We start from the raw sequence: 15531 nt of genomic DNA, 5'->3' as shown, positions 1-15531 counted from the left end.
CCTTCCTAGAACACAGTAACGCTGCCCGTGGGCACCTCCGACTTTCCCCTCACAAACGTTCCCACAATAACTCAGACTTTGACTTCAATCCCAAGGTGTGTGTTTTCTATCATGTTAAAGTTTCTGCAGTTCCTATTTTATTAAGTCTTCTTATCAGCAAGAAATTTTGTTGTGAAGCCTTTTGTGTAACCATGGAGATAATCATAGAATTTTCCTCCTTAACTTTATTTACATGTTGTATTATGTAGACAGATTTCCTAATTTGTAATCATTTTGTATTTCTAGGACAAACCTAGATAACTTGGTCACAATTCATTCTTTTTAAATAAGTTGTTAGTTTCTATCTGCTAATTAAAAAAATAATTTTATCAATGTTTATAAGTGAAATTGGTTTGACTTTCTGTGTTTATTTATTAGTGTTATTCTTGGTTCACAGAAATAATTTGAAAACTCCTTTTTTAAAATATTTTAAAATATTAGAATTATCTGGACTTTGAAAAATTCCTGATAGAACTATTTGGATCAGTACTTCTTGTGGACTAGATCTTTAAAAAATTCCTCTATTTCTTTTAAGGACACTGGTTACATACAGTGTTGGGGTCAATGTTAATAAATTGCATATTCCTAGGAAATTATATATTCGGTCTGCATTGAAATTTTTATTTGCATAAAATTATACAAATTAAGTTCTTACAGTTTTTTTTTTTTTTAACTGTCTTTAATGGCGTTTTCCCCCTTAACACTTCTTATTTTATTCCCAGGTGTCCTTTGATTTGGTTAGATACTGGTTTTTATATTTCATTGCTCTTTTCAAATAATTTGTGACTTGATGTATGTTTTTCTGTTTATTTCCTCTTTAATTTTTTATTACCATCTTTCTTTTGCTTTCTTTAGATTAGTGAATTTTTTGTTTTCTACCATTTGAGCTGGAAATATAATTACTTTTATTCTCAAGTATTTACTCTTATTTATTAGGTATTTACCCTTATTTATTAAGTATTAATGTTATTACTTTTTCCTCCTATCCTTTTTCCTTTCCTAAGTGTGAAATACAGTGATATATAGCATTTCCATCATCATAATTTAAAAGACATTTTGCAGTTAAGATTTCCATTTCTGCTCTAACCAAAGACTGACTTACCATCGGTATTTATAATGATTGAAGGGCCTGTTGAGTGACTGTGAATGCTTGGTGTCAGTGTCCTGCTTCTGCTTATTAGCCCCTGTGACCATGTGAGCAGTCTCCACGGCGGTTCCCTGCGCTCCTGAGAAGAAGGGATTTTTCTCTATTATAGTGTATACATTAAAAATATATATATTTTAATTTTAATACTGTTGATTTGCAAATTTAAGTTAATTTCAGGTGTCCAGCAATGCAATTCAGTTTTGTATGTATTTTTTCAGATTCTTTTCCCTTATAGGTTATTACAAGATATTGAATATAGCTGTCTGTGCTATGCAGTAGGTCCTTGTTGCTTATCTAGTTCATATATAGCAGTTAGAATCTGCTAATCCTGTTCTTACAATTTATTCCTTACCCTCCCTCCCTCTGTTAACCACAAGTCTGTACGCCACACCTGTGAGTCTGTTTCTGCTCCATAGATTTGCTCATTTGTGTTGAATTTTAGATTACACAGAAAGGTGATATCGTATGGTGTTTGTGTTTCTTTGTCGGACTGACTTCACTTAGTATAGTGATCGCTAGGTCCGTGCATGTTGCTGCCACTGTAGTGTTCCGTTCTTTTTTATGGCAAGTGATATTCCGTTGTATACGGGTATCACGCCTTCTTTATCCATTCCCCCAGCAATGCACACTTAGGTTGCTTCCATGTCTTGGCTATTGTACATGGTGCTGCTGTGAACATATGCAATTTTTAGTTTTTTATTAGGGTGTAAATTTTGATATATAGCTATGCCTTCTACCTGATTGACTGTGGCTTGTTTTGTTTTAGTTCTTCTGAATTTTTCAGTGTTTTCCACTCATGATCTGTCTTGGACTATGAGTAGCATATTACAGTCACCGACCAGTGTAGCCTCTGCTTGGTGAAGGCAGTGCCATTTTATTGAGACGCAGTTACTGATAGCCCTGTCTCTTGTGCATGTCATAGCACTGGCTTTGTTTTGTAAGCCACATGGAAACCCTTCTCCTTTTAACAGATGAGCCCATTCCATTTATATTAGTTGATGTGAGTAATATCTTTGGTGTCAAACCCGTCATATTATTTTAGGTTATATTCTTTGTGTGTATGACATTATGTATTTACTGTTTCTTTGATCATTTTAGCATTTAATTTATAGGTGCTTTTAAAAATTGAGGTAAAGCTCACATAATACAAGCTCAGCCACTGGAAAGTGACGGTCGGGCGGCATTCACTGCCTCTGCCCAGTCCCAGGAGCTTCCTCCCCAAAGGAAGCCCTGAGCTCAACCAAGCGCTGACTCCCCACCCTGCCCTCTCTTGAGTCGATGGCAACCTGCAATTCAGTTTCTGTCTGGATTTTAAGTTGCTTCTGTGAGCGCCTGGTAAAATTCCTACCAGCAGAAGAGCTGCCGTTGTAGTGGCTTTAGGTGTACAGTTCAGTGGCAAGCGTGCAGCCCTCCCCACTACTTCTGAAGTTCTCTGAAGCCCCAGATGAATGTTCTGTGCCCTGGAGGCAGTGGCTCCACTTTCCCCTCTGCCCCAGCACCCACTGACTTCTGCTCTGCCTCTGTCCCCGTGAGCACGCCCATCTGAGCACTCGAGTGAGTGAGTCACAGCGCCCGTCCTCTGTGTCTGATTTATCTCAGCACGATGACTTCAGGCTTCACCCTGCTGTGTCACAGCTCTATTCCTTTTTATGGCTGAATACTGTTCCATTGTATGTATGCACCGTGTTTTGTTTATCATTCACTTCTTGATGGACGCTTGGGTTTTTCTCACTTCTGGGCTGTGGTTCACTGGCATGAACATTTGCATGTGAATATCTGTTTCAGTTGTTTAGTCGTTTTCAATTTATTTGGACTTTCCTGATGGTTCAGATGGTAAAGAATCTGCCTGCAATGCAGAAGACCCAGGTTCAATCCCTGGGTTGGGAAGATCCCCTGGAGAAGGGAATGGCAGCCCACTTGCCTGGAGTATTCTTGCCTGGAGAGTTCCATGGACAGAGGACCCTGGCAGGCTACAGTCCATAGGGTCACAGAGAGTCAGACATGACTGATTACACTGCTTTGCTGCTACTAACTCCTATGGTAACTCCATGTTCAGCTTTTTGAGGAAACAGTTTCTATGGAGGCTGCGTCATTTTTATATTCCTGCGCTTAGTCTCTCAGTCATGTCTGACTCTTTGCAACCCCATGGACTGTAACCCACCAGATGCCTCTGTTCATGGGATTCTCTGGGGAAAAATATGGGAATGGGTAGCCATTCCCTTCTCCAGGGGATCTTCCTGACCCAGAGATCGAACCCAGCTCTCTTGCATTGCAGGTGGATTCTTCACCATCTGAGCCACTAGGGAAGCTTTTGTTTCTATAGGATCCTTCATTTAGAAAAATCCTTTAACAGAAAGATCCCTTAATAGAAAGCTTTGTTTCAATGAGATCCTTAATTTCTACCTCTTGCTTCATCCTCCCCCGTTACAGCCAAGTTCCTCCCCGCTTCTAGAAAGTGCTTTCCCCAGATTTCCATCTCAAATTCTGGACACTCTCACGTCCTTCCTTTCCCGTCCCTTTGAGCCAGCGCTTAGCTCCACCAGGTCTCGGAGCGGTTCTCAGAATTTCCTACCAGATGGGCCCCTCACTCGGGTGCTGGTCTCTCCTGTGTCCCCCACAACTAGCCCGGACCCCACCCCTCTCCTCTGTTCCCTGAGCAGTTTCTGATTCTCGCCTTCAGCAGGGATTCTAGAGCTGCCTCACATTTGTCCTGATACTTCTTTTCCTACTCAATGTGCAATTTAAAGTTTCAGATCTCTCTTCTCCTTTCAAGGACAACATGCCGTATCGTGCTTTTAAGAGTCATTTCACTTGAACTCCCTTGTTATTTGAATGGTTTTGTAGGATGTGTGGATATACTCTTATCTGGATGGCTGACATTATTCCATGAGAGCCAGGAAGGCTGTCTTCTTTACCCTTTATCTTGAAGCAAGGACCCTCGGCACTTAGCTCTCGGTGTTATTTCAGGGTCAAATGAAGTAACAGAAGAGACAGTGTTCCTAGCCTGGCACATAGCACACGAAGTGCTCAGCAAGTCTTCGCTGCTGTTTTCATTGCTGTTGTTATTCTGATTCACTGCATGAGTCATCCCCAGAGAGGATGCTTTCCCAGGACTCTTCATGTGACAAGGATCCCAGAAGAAGGAAAGTCTGAGTTTTAGTTCTTGATTCTCTCTTACTAGCCCGTGTTTTCCTTCCTGATTCAATTTGAGCTCGGCAAACATCTACCATTTCTAGAAATGTATTTTTAATACTCTGATATTTTTTTCTAGTGAGGCTAAACGCTTCTGCAAAAGCAGTTAGCCGTAAAAGCAGGCGGGGTGGTGATGGACACGAGCGCCAGTGGGCTGGGGGGTGGGGTGGGGTCGGGGGCGCCCTCCGTCGGCCTGAGCCGTCTGCACGTGGTCCCCAGCCCTCCGGTGTTTGGTAAGATTCTCTTTTCCAAACCGAGCAGTATCCCCAGTCCCCTCCTCGCCTCCGTCCCTCCCGTCTCCCGATGGCCCCTCCTTTCCTTTCTGTCTCTCCCATTCTCTCCCGTTCTGCTCTCTCCCCCACACGGGGGACTGCTGCAGCGCATCACTTGCGTGAACAGCGTATATTTAGAACATCCCTCCTCCCAGACTGGAGTTAACATGGCCCCTCTCGCTCCGTTTCCACCTCGCTCTCCAGCTGCCTTCGCTAAACCCCGGGAGCGCTCTGTAGGACACCGGACGCCTGCCGGCCAAAGGCCTGGCTCGGGGCGGGCCCCGGAAACGCTGGCCCTGGACCGCAAGCCTCGAAGGCGCGGCAGCGTTGATTCTCGCATCACCCCTCGGGCTGTGACACGCAACAAGTCAGGAGCCGCCGTGGCCACACAGAAATCAAGAATACCCAGTTGTTACAGTGCAGGAATCCATGGAAATTGCTCCGGTCAACCTGCTGACTTCAAAGCGGGAGGGTCGCTCTTTCCCCGGGATCAGGGGAGGGGGGCAAACAGCCTGAGTCCCTGGAAACGTGGGAGCTGAGCCAGGGCCTCCGAGATGCCCCGTCCTAGTCCTGGGACCTGTGGGTGTTGTCTTACACGTCAGAAGAGATTACTGCAGGTGTGATTAGGAGTCTGGAAACGAGATTATCCTGGCACTTGTGCGACCTCCGGGGCCTGATCAGGTGCGGGGGAGGGACGGGGGGCGGCGCTCAGACAAGAAGCGGGGTATGGATGGAAGCAGGAGGAAACGGTCACAGCGAAGAACGTGAGTGGCCTCCAGAAGCCAGAAAAGCAAGGAGACCGGTTCTCCCCAAGGGATTCTGGAAGGAGCCAGCCCTCAGTTCAGTTCAGTTCAGTCGCTCAGTCGTGTCCGACTCTCTGTGACCCCATGGACTGCAGCACGCCAGGCTTCCCTGTCCATCACCAACTCCCATAGTTTACTCAAGCTCATGCGCATTGAGTCGGTGATGCCATCCAACTGTCTCATCCTCCTGCCCTCAATCTTTCCCAGCATCAGGGTCTTTTCCAGTGAGTCAGCTCTTGACATCAGGTGGCCAAAGGATTGGAGTTTCAGCTTCAGCATCAGTCCTTCCAATGAATATTCAGGACTGATTTAAGATGGACTGGTTGGATCTCCTTGCAGTCCAAGGGACTCTCAAGAGTCTTCTCCAACACCACAGTTCAAAAGCATCAATTCTTCGGCACTCAGCTTTCTTTAAAGTCCAACTCTCACATCCATACATGACTACTGGAAAAACCATAACTTTTACTAAGACCTTTGTTGGCAAAGTAATGTCTCTGCTTTTTAATATGCTGTCTAGTTTGGTCATAACTTTTCTTCTAAGGAGTAAGCGTCTGTTTAATTTCATGGCTGGCAGTCACCATCTGCAGTTTAGCCCAGAGAGACTGGTTTGGGACCTTCCAGACCTCCCAACCTCAGACCTGTAAGGGATCCATCTGTGTTCTTTAAAGCCACTGAATTTTTACTGATTCATTGCAGTAACAACAACAACAACAACAAAAACTAATACTGTCAGTGATAATTCTCTCTTAACAAAATGTATTTACTTTACACTTAACATTTCACCCCAGTAGTTAAGGGACTCGCCCAAGTTCACAGGGATGGTTACAGGCAAAGTGCCGATTAGAACTAGGGTGACCATATATGTTTGTTGGCTTCTGACACATAACCAATAATCCTGAACTTACTGCTTTAGAACAATGAGCCTCTGTTCGGCTAACAACCCTACTCAGCAACCATAGCTGCCTCACCTGGGTGGGACCTCTGGTGTTGGTTGGACTGAACCACACGTCTCTCCGCTCACTAGATGAAGGGTTGGTGGGCTGGGAGGGGTCCCCTCTGCGCCACCTGCCCCTTCAGCTTCTGTCAGACCGTCATCAGGGCAGCTGGGCGGGGCCCGAAGAGAAGCCCTGAAAATACATGAGGTGGGCTGAGGCCTGGGCTTGGAAGGCACACGCCACTCCCACAGGAAGGGGCTTCCCTGGTTGCTCAGACCCTAAAGTGTCTGCCTGCAATGCAGGAGACCTGGGTTTGATCCCTGGATCAGGAAGATCCCCAGGAGAAGGAAATGGCAACCCACTCCAGTACTCTTGCCTGGAAAATCCCATGGACGGAGGAGCCTTGTAGGCTACAGTCCAGGGGGTCGCAAAGAGTCAGACAAGATTGAGTGACTTGGCCTCTTCACTTCACTCCCACTGCAGCTTATCCGCCTCAGCCGGGTTGTATGAAGAGTCCAGATTGGAGAAGGGGAAGAAGTTTCCTCATTTTGTGCAGAAGCTGCAAAGTCGCACTGGAGAGGACAGGGGCAGGCCGGGAAGGGTGTGGGTTTTTGCAGAGTATCTCTTGGTATAATTCACATCTTAAAACTTTGAAAATAAAAGGGGGTGACTTTAGGAATTCCCTGGGAACAGCAGATGGAAACCAGGGCTGTGCCAGGTATCAGGCTGCTAGGGGCCTCACCCTCCCTGTCACTCCCACCCCTGGGCGGAGTTCTCCCCTCCCACACTCAGTTAAGATTAAGATGCTGCTTCGCTGACCTGCTTGGGGAGGGGTATAGTGCAGAGGTCAGACCTGGGATCTGAGTCCAGGCCAAGATAAGCATGACGGCTGTTACTGGTGTCCAGGGAAGCACCCCAAGAGACGTTGTTTGCCCACCTCTCCCTGTAACCAGGGGGGGTGTCTTTTTCTCCCCCGGGACCCCCATGTCCACATGGTCGTGAGAGTCACCATCAGCGCCCTCAGTAGCCGCTGTCACATTCTGTGCTGGCTGCTCCTATGAGTGTGTGCACCCTGCAACCATACATTTATAAAGAAAAACAATTTACAGAGTCCCCACTGGAAGCTTTTCCTGGAGGCTTGAATGTAGCAAGCTCACCTCAGGGACTTGGAACCTCGTCACAGATTTCTGTTGACCTGAACTATGAGGGATCTGGCCTCTTTTTTTTTTTTCTAATCCTGCCAGCCTTTTCAAAGCTTATTTCAAAAGCCCATTTTATGGCTTGGTTTATAAAAAGCTCTATTTTCCCTTCAAATAATATAATATCTTTGAAACATGAAGACTTTCTCTATCAAGTTTAGAAATGTTTGTCCTATGGTTTGAAGTCAGGAGCTGGAGCATTTAGAAATGTATTTAGAAAGTTAGCAATCCTAATATATGGGAGGTGGCTTTTTAATAACCTCCCAGCAAGCAAGCCATTCTTGGAGGTCATTCAGCGGATAGCAACTGATTGGCCTGCTTCCGTCTTAAATAGTCTTGTTAAAAACTTTCTCTCTTTGGCTGTGCTGAGTCTTGCTGCCACCCAGGCTTCCCTCTAGGTGTGGCGAGCAGGAGCTTCTCCCTGCAGCGGCTTCTCTTGTTGCAGGGCGTCTTGCAGGGCTCTAGGGTGCGAGCGCTTCAGTTGTTGCCCCGCGTGGGCTCGGGAGGTGCAGCCCCTCGGCTCTAGAACACAGACTCAGCGGTTGTGGCCCACAGGCTTCGTTGCTCCTTGGCGTGTGGGATCTTCCCGGATCGGGGATGGAACCCGTGTCTCCGGCACTGAGGCACCAGGGAAGCTCTGTCTGGTTCCCTCTTAACGTTCCCAGATTGGGTTTCTAGAAGCACTCCCCTCCCTTTTGGTGAAGTCTAGAGCCCCCGTTTGGCTTTGCAGCGCCTGTCTTCACAGCCCACGTGGGCAGGGGGCAGGGGACTCCACTTTGCCCACAGGCTGCACTGGCCTTGGCGTGTCTGGGCCCCTCAGCTCTTGCCTTCCCTCTGGTTCCTGCCAAGCCATCGTCCCTACCTGTTCCTCAAATGTTTGTCTTCACACCCCCTAATGTGCAATCTGGGCTGCCCTGGTGGCTCAGCTGGTGAAGAAACCGCCTGCAATGCAGGAGACCCCGGATCATTCCTGGGTCGGGAAGATCCCCTGGAGAAGGGATGGGATACCCATTCCAGTATTCATGGGCTTCCCTGGTGGCTCAGATGGTAAAGAATCCGCCTGCAATGCAGGAGACCTGGGTTTGATCCCTGGGTTGGGAAGATCCCCTGGAAGAGGGCATGGCAACCCACTCCACTACTCTTGCCTGGAGAATCCCATGGACAGAGGAGCCTGGTGGGCTACAGTCCATGGGGTCCCAAAGAGTCAGACACGCCTGAGCGAGTACGCACACACACTGAGTAAGCTACGTACAGAGCATACAGGCATCATACATGACGCCCCTTCCCAGGTAAGCAGCACCCGGGCTGAGAGACAGACGCTCGCTGGAGCCTGACGCCCCCTCGCACCCCTTTCCACCCTCTCTCCCCTCGCCTCCAAAACTAACTCCTCTGCGGGTTTCTACGTTTTGTCAGTTTTCCTCTGACATCGTGCAGTCTGTGCTCTTTCGGCTGGCTTCTCCCGTCGTGGTCCTGGGTGTGGGCTGTTCATCCCTTCCCCGCACGGTGTTCCTTTCTGCAGATGCACCGCAGTATGGGCTGTTTCTGTGCATGGCCTTCCCCGTGTGGGGCTTTAGGGGCGGTGCTGCTGGGAGCTTCTGTGTGGTGTTGATGGGCATGTATGTGCGTTTCTGTGGGTGCAGGCCTGCAGGGCTGCAGGGTGTGGGGCTTCTGGGTCACCTGGGCTGCGGGGCTGCAGTTTTATCAGATTCTGCCAACAGTTTTCCAGGGTGGTTCTACCCATTAGGCAGCGGGGGTGGGTTCTGTGTGGCCCACATCTTATTGATGCTGAGTATTTTCTCTTTATTACAACTGCCCTGAAGGATACGAGTGGCGTGACATAGTGGTTCTAGTTTTCATTTCCCTGTTGACCCAGGAAGTTGGGCCAATTGAGCTCTGGTGGGCCCAGAGCTTGCCAGCTCTCCGTCATGTTGGGGCAGTCCCATGGGAGTGGAGGGGCCAGTCATCCAGGCTCAGCTGTGGTTGGGAACTGAAAGTGTTAGTTGCTCAGTCGTCTCCGACTCTTTGCAACTCTGTGGACTGTAGCCCGCCAGGCTCTTCTGTCCGTGGAATTTTCCAGGCAAGAGTATTGGAATGGGTTGCCATTTCCTTCTCCAGGGGATTTCCCTGGCCCAGGGATCAAACCCAGGTTTCCTGCATTGCAGGCAGATTCTGTACCATCTGCGCCACTAGGGAAGCATTCATCCCAACTCTAGGACCCAGAACACTTCAGACAGCCCTGGAATCTTAGGGAAGAGCCAAGTCTGATTCCATGATGGGCCTGTTTCTTTGACTTTAACTTTTGCTTTTCATTGCTTTTGTTATTATAATCATACATAATGACCTGCTTCAGGGAACCCTGCCTGTCTATCTGAAGAGCTTAACACAAACTCTCCCTCAGGTTGGGGCTTCCCTGGACGTTCAGATGGCAAAGAATCTGCCTGTAATGCAGGAGACTGGGGCTCGATCCTTGGGTCAGGAATACTCCCTAGGGAAGGAAATGACTACCCACTCCAGTTTTCTTGACTGGAGAGTCCCATGGACTCAGGAGCCTTGTGGGCTACAGTCCGTGGGATCACAAAGAATCAGAACGGCTAATGCTTTCGCTTTTTTCCCTGAGGTTTGCCATTCCAGGAGATATTTGCAAGATAAGGTCTTTCCTTCCTCAGCTCCTCCCCCTCTTTGTCCTATAAAAGATCCTGGCATTCAGACCCTGACAAGATGGTTATTTTGAGACATTGGTCTGCCATCTTCTGGGTCAGCGAATTTTCCAAATAAAGTTGTATTCCTTGCCTCGACACCTCTTCTCTAGGCTAAATGGCCTGTCCGTGCAGCAAGAAGACCGAGCTTGGACTCAGTAAGAGCAGGGGCAGCAGCCAGGAAGACCAGAGGCCACTCCAGACAGATACTGGGGCTAGAGGGCAGGGTCCCCGTCAAGGTGCCTGCCCTCCCAGAGAGCCTTTGGATTAGACGGAGATGGCTGCTAACCAAGACGTCATCAGCACAGGCTCCGCTGCCCCTGGAAATAGCTAGTTCATCCTCTGACCTCCGTCCTAAGGCTCCCCCACGGGGTGCCCTCAGATAAATTTCCAGACAGTCTTCCTCATTTTGCAGAGGAAGAGACCCAGCTCAGAGGACTGACTCCATTTAGCTCTCAGTGGCCCTGTGAAGTAGGTGCTGTTGTCGTAAGTACCCGGCAGACACAGCTCCATCAGAGTAATTGCTACCATTCCAGCAAGGCTGCCGTGCTCAAAACCCCGTCAGGCTCCTCTGAAGATGGATGAGCAAACTGGATAATCATCTTTGCAAGAGAAACTTGAAGTGCTAAGCTTGGGTTTTTTTGGATGGGCCCAAAAGAGCCACTAAACTTTTTTTTTTCCCATGCTCTAACCCCTGACCCATCCACCCACCACCACCACCCTCCATTTCCACTGCTCTGGAGAGTGGCTCTCTTGCAGCTATTTGATGTCCGTATGTCCTTGGAAAGGCATCAGGCTCCCCCTTCCTGGGTAAATCGTCTTGTCTGGAAGCAGAGGCAGCACCTCCCTGCTGGACACCTCACGTGGCTGCCTTGTCCTCCTGTGGGTCGGACCTGAGCCCTTGATTGTTCCCAAAGCCCTCGGCCACCTTCCCTTTTCCTTGAGGATTCAAATGGAACAGTCTAGCTCCCAATGGCCTTCTGTCCTGAGCACATGCCTCTTTGTTTTCTGGTGTTGGTGTTTTCACAGCCAACAACAAGATTATGAGCCCTTGTGGGTTGGAGCATAGCACTCAGCCGCATGCCCACTCAGGTCACAGGACAGAGAACCCTTTCCTACTGATTATTTCAGCTGTGTCCTCAGTCTTATGAGCCAGAACATTTAGCTTTTACAGTGTTCTGATCATTTGGCATGATCATTTGTGTGTGTGCACCGGCTTTTTCCCTTACGGAAAATCTTTTTCTCTGGGTCTCAGGGAAGGGGGTGCATCCTTGGGAAAGGGGGTGTCTGCCATAGTTGTATGTGATGTGTATTTTCCCTTTAACTCTGGACACAGCTCTAATTCTTCTCCTTGTTTCTGGGAGTCTTCCACGCTGATGGTTCAGAGTCTTGGAAGCAGAACTTCGTATCTGTTCTGCAGATCTTAAGCTCCTGTGTGAGTTCTGAGGAATAACAAGCTTACACCAGTTGGAGTCAGTTCACACAACTGTCAAAATCCATGGTGCTATTGGAAAAGCAAACACTCTTCCCAGCTCTCCAGGCCCTCAATCTGAAAGGCTGACATTTGACTGAGGTGCCCTGTGTATAGCTGTTCACCACCATGAGCAACAAATTCCCCCAGATGTAGGAAGAACCAGGACGAGAGGCAAGGTCCAGATCATCCAGCCCAGCCACTGGCTCCGAGATATTTGAAAGCTAACCTCTCTACCTCTCTTTGGTTCAGTTCAGTCGCTCAGTCATGTCTGACTCTTTGCACCCCCATGGACTGCAGCACACCAGGCCTCCTCATCCATCGCCAACTCCTTGAGTTTACTCAAATTCATGTCCATCGAGTCGGTGATGCCATCCAACCATCTCATCCTCTGCCATCCCCTTCTTCTCCTGCCCTCAATCTTTCCAAGCATCAGGGTCTTTTCCAATGAGTCACCTCTTCGCATCAGGTGGCCAAAGGATTGGAGTTTCAGCTTCAGCATCAGTCCTTCCAACGAACACTCAGGACTGATCTCCTTTAGGACAGAACCTCTACCTCTGCTTTCTCTGTCTCTCTCTTTCCCATTAACTGTAGTGGATGCTGTCATTTTTCAGAGGTGTAGACCTAGGTGGCCCACGGCAGTTGACGACAGTTCTGTCTCCTGAGCACCTGCCTCAGGAGGGGAGCCCTGGGACTGGGCCCCCAGACGCAGCGTCTCTGCCCACCCAGCTCCGGAGCCCATGTCACTTCTCTTCCATTTGTCCCTCGGCTTTTCACTTCATTATAGATTTCAGTTTTCCTTGCACTGACTTTAACAGTCATGTTGACACACCAAGCTTTCCCGATAATTCCATTTCCTCTGCCGTGGAAGAGACTGTCCTCAAAGTCACTCTGACCTTGAATAATCACCACGTGATGGTTATTTGATTCTGTTTGCATGTGGTGATTTCTGTTCTTCACAGACACAGTAGCCTTTTCCCCTGATTATGTTTTCCTTGGGCTGATCTTAATAATGTAAGCGGGAAAATTTTTAGATGTTCTCATCTAAGAAGAGGCCAGTTCTATAGAATGAAAGCTTGCTACATCAGACCCCCCCCAACCTCTCTTCATCTCTCTCTACTCCTCCCCAAGCAGCTTGCAGGGAGAGAAAGGGGTCTGAGCAAACTCAGTGCTTTGCTTTCTGAGGGCAGTGTGGCAGCTGGAGCAAGAGTGGAATGACTTTGGGGGTGATCAGAGGGGAAAAAAATTCCATCGTTAAATTGTTAAAACAAAGTCAGACTATCACTTGTGAAAGATGGCAATGCAGACTTTACTTGGCCATCGCCATGGATATCGAGGTCACTGTAATGGGACTTTACGGCAGGGAGACAGCGGGTTCCCAGGGAAATCACGTGGTCAGTTTACAGCTGAGGAGCAAAGGTCAGCGGATGGAGAATTCCTAAGAGGAAGCAGCTGGAGTCGGGGGATTCTGGCCAGAAGTCAGGGTGGTCAGAGATGAGGGTGGTCAGATACTGAGGGGGGCGCTCCATAAACGCCTGGCAGAGTTGGGCGCTTTGGGAAGCAAATAGTTTAGCACTGGGTATGACCTCAGGGTGGGCACAGGGCCTGGGGTGAGTTCAGGTAAACTGCCCCCCGCATGCAGGGACGGAGCACAGTGGGAGCTGGCCTGCCACAAGTGCCTTGCTGTCCCCGAGGTTGCCGCGGGGGGGTTCCGAGTCCCCTCCCTGTGGCCGGGCCACGATGTGGGGTCTGAAGGGTCCCCAGGAAAGGGTGCTCGAGCCAGGCCGGTCTTGCTCACCAACATGAATCACCCGTTTCTGGCTGAGCCCGAATGGCTGGACTTGGTTGATGTGACTTTCCCGCCACTTGCTCTGTAACCTTTCTACACGTGCTGGCCAGATGAAAGGGGAAGAGCTCCAGGGCAGCGCTGTCCAGCGGGCTGTGACCTGGATTCCGGTCTCACGTGCTTGGAGCGCCTGAGACTCAACAGTGAGAGCCTGGGGGGCAGGAGGGGGTGCTGACGTGCATTTCTTGAGGAGCAACTATGGTGCCATGACCCTTAAGTCCGGGCTCAGAGCGGCCTGGCACCCTGTCACGTTTCCGTGTTTCATCAAGCAACACAATTCAGACCCACGGGGTGGGGCTCAGCCTCCAGCCTTGATGGGAGGCGGGGCAGTCACCTGGCCAAGCGCGTGGCTCAGGAAGTGCTGAGAAACAAGGCCACTGAGTGGGGGAGCTGCTGGAAGGCCCGGGCACCACAGTGATCTCAGCCAACGGGATCATCAGGATTAGCCCGACGTGTCTCGGGGTTCCGGAGCCTCTCAGAGGCTCCTTGATGTCAATAAGGGGAGCTAAGCTTATGGGGTGAGCTGGAGTCTGTCCCCAAGACTCCTAGGGAATGTGATGCCAGAATTTAGCAACAGCACCTCTGTCTGACATTTTACCTGGAGCCCCTGAGGTGAACACTGTTTTAATTGCACAATAATTTAGCCCTCCCCCGCATTAAAACATTCCAGGTAGAACTGGCATCTTCTGGAGATGAACCAGCCTCCCGGGTGGTTCCGTGGGCAGCGCTGCAGCCTGTTGCAAGCTCCGAGGGTCAGGCTGTATGGAGTCTGGACCCAACTGAAGGTGGCAAATAGTTCCCTCATTTTTCCCCGTAGCTGGAGTAGTACAGTTATAATCATTGGTTTTACATAGAACCAGATGTTGCCTACTCACCATCTTATCACAGAATCAGTCACATGCAAGAAAGAGCAACCTTGTAAAACAGTATACGAGTTGCGCAGCTAGTGGCATTAGTAAGGTAAGAATTAGCAGGACTTTAAGCCAAGAGCTTCTATTAGGTGCGGCCTGCTATGTTCACAGGTCATCTGCCCCAGTCTGTCCCATACCAATCCCTGTCTTTCAGGGAAAGGATATATAGGCATTGTTCGTAAGAAACCCAGTCCTATTTCCTGGTTTTAGTAGGCTGATTATCCTTAGTATGGTTTAATTGTTCCCAACATAAGGAGGGTAAGGTTAAATTGAAATGACTGTAGCCTGGTGTTAACCATATAAATTCATCCCATGACTGAGAGAGGTTATAGTCTTTGACTAAAACTTAACACATTGCTCTGATGGAGCTTGAGTAAGTTTAAAACAAAATTCACATTTATAGACATGGTCAGAGCAAGCGTGATTAATTAGCCAAGTGAAGGAGTCCCATCTAGTGCTATTGACAGTGGCCCAAACAGAACTGTAACTTCTTTCTTCCAAGATAAATTTCCTAAGGGCCATCCAGTTAGAGCCTTTGAGAGGAGAAATCCACTAAGGTAACCCAGAAGTAATGAAAGTTGGTACGTGATCATAAACCCAAGGGTTGGATTAATTTTTATACTCTGCATGGGATTGTGCTCATGACAGGAAAAATATTAGATTCATATGCAAAAGTTCAAGAAATTAAGACAACACTATAAAGTATCATGTGGGCCAAGTCCAGCTTCTTGGGTCTGCTCTCTGCTCTTGATGCTGTCCTCTTGCTCTGGTGTGTGTGTGCAGTTTCTCCTCTGTTTGAGCATTGTTTCACTGTAATTTTGATGCCAACAGTCCTTTCTAGATACCAGTCTAGCTTTCTCAATGGGAAAGAGTCAACTCACTTCAGTTTTGTTGTGCTCAAGCTAGTTAATAGAACCTGGTCAGGGTCCTTCCATGTAGTTTGGAGGTAGTCTTTGAGTGATGTCTTTTTCAGTATCCTAGTTACAGGCCATGGGGCATCTAATCTTCATCCACAGATTA

This window comes from Capra hircus, chromosome 27 (assembly GCF_001704415.2).
Source record: "Capra hircus breed San Clemente chromosome 27, ASM170441v1, whole genome shotgun sequence".
NCBI lineage: Eukaryota > Metazoa > Chordata > Mammalia > Artiodactyla > Bovidae > Capra > Capra hircus.
Note: the sequence above shows the minus strand (reverse complement) of the source record.